The 1,847-nt window shown below is 40.0% G+C and overlaps 1 protein-coding gene across 2 annotated transcripts in view; it reads right to left on the bottom strand.

Moving 5' to 3' along the window:
* Nucleotides 1-1,052: 1,052 nt before the first annotated feature.
* The window catches only part of ICE2 (interactor of little elongation complex ELL subunit 2), a 63,541-nt gene continuing 62,746 nt past the window's right edge, over nt 1,053-1,847 (bottom strand). For both annotated transcript variants that reach the window (XM_058294290.2, XM_058294291.1), the window contains one exon: nt 1,053-1,847. This exon is cut by the window's right edge and continues 336 nt beyond it. The gene's annotated coding sequence lies outside the window, so the exon portion shown is untranslated.

The raw sequence follows: 1,847 nt of genomic DNA on the forward strand, positions 1-1,847 counted from the left end.
GCACCTGATTATGATGGTGAGTTTACTCTGATGCTCAATTTCTCTCTCTTGTGTATGGACTTAGCAGCAGGAGGCTGTGTTTCTGCCATTCTTTGATTCTTGGTTCAACCTTTTCTAGCTCTTTAGGATTGTCCCTGTTTAATTGCCCAAATCCAGGCCATAGGCACAGGTATGGGTTGCAAACCCGCTTCCAAGGGCCTTGGAGAGGGAGGTTGTAAAGGCCTGAAAAAGCCTTGCTTATTCTCCTATTTACTTTTAATTTCCTTGCATGCACTTACTTGATCTGCCAGAAGATGGTGCTGTTCGGCAGACCACTCGGCTCAAACCCTGCAGAATGTTGGCTGCAACCCTACCTGATGATAGATGATAACCTCAGGGCTATTCAGAGCTTCACAAATCAAACTTTCTCAGAGGCTGTTCTCCCAACTTTTGTTGACAGCCCCCTCCCTTTTCCCAGGTAGGAAATAATTCCACTCCCCTCTCCTCAGCAACCAGTCCTGGTCAGTCGAGAGGGTGTCTGAAAGGGTCTGATCTCTTTAGACCCCTGCTAGCTCCCAGGGCAAACAATGGTGTGGCCTGCCCAGGCTGGAAGGGTGTGTGGAAAACAGCAGCCCAAATTTGCTGGCTGAAAGTGGAATCAGTCTTAGGCTGCACCCCTCTCTCCTCCTTCCTGGTTAGATGGACCCCTGTGGCTCCCTCTCTCTGTAGCCACCAACCAGAAGCCAGAGAATTCAAAGCTGTCTGCTCGCTCTGAGAGTGGGAAAAGGTAACTGGCAGCCTCAGCTTTTACTCACAGAATTTCCCCATTGATATTCTTTTTCTTTGCCCCTCTGACATCTGGGTAGGGTCCAGCCTTCCCCTGGTGTCCTAAACCCTGGAACTTTTTTCCCCAGGCTGTTTCTAACTATCTACTAGCTATTTTTCTGGGAGAGAAGCAAGTGTCCTGTGTCTCTCTAATCCTCCATCATACCAAAAGTCAGTTGAGAATTTTTTAACCTAATTCCTAATGTTAATATGAACACATAAAAAACATCCTCCAAACAAAGCAAGTATTTCCTTGGACTAGAAAGCGTGTATTTTACAAAGGACACACATATTTCTCAACATTTTAGTTTACATTATATATCAGGAATACAAATTAAGTAAGTCTTTCCCTTCTTAGTCCAAATTGGCTTTAGTACAACATTAGCTGATCATGCCCATTTTCAAATTCATCTCTTTAAAATACGATCCTAGAAAATTTTAATCAATCAGTGTAGAAGAGGGAAAAAAGCTTATGGTTTACCATACATTGACTTTTTCAGTTGGAATGGTGAGATTTTTCTGGAAATCATACTCATCTCTTTAACTAATGTCTTTCAACACTCAGCTAAGATTTGTGTCAAGAGGTAGAGGCATTTGTCACCAAACCTGTTACCTCCAAAAACTGTTTTTAAAAAGAAAAACAAAAACAAAACATGGTTGCCCAAGAATTAAATGTAATTTGTGACTTTTCAGATGTGGGTTTTTAAATTTTAATTTTAGGTTTCTGCAGTCTAATTTTGCCAAGTTGTTCAAGTAGAATATAAAAATTTTACTAATGGGTCAGAAACATGGCTTACATTGCTCAAAATTATCTCTGACAGTGCTAAGATTTAACCTGTTGAGTCAGTGTCAACGGAGATACAATTCAAATTAACAACACAACATATAGTGGTAAATGTTTTGAAAAAAGCAAATTTGTTTCTTATTTACAATTTTTAGGAAAGGTCTACTATAAAAATATTCTTTTCTTCCTCATATTTCTCTGCCATGATGTTAAAATACATATATGTGTGTGTGTATATATATATATCCTCTTCAAACAT

Source organism: Dasypus novemcinctus, chromosome 3 (genome assembly GCF_030445035.2).
Source record: "Dasypus novemcinctus isolate mDasNov1 chromosome 3, mDasNov1.1.hap2, whole genome shotgun sequence".
NCBI classification, from domain to species: domain Eukaryota; kingdom Metazoa; phylum Chordata; class Mammalia; order Cingulata; family Dasypodidae; genus Dasypus; species Dasypus novemcinctus.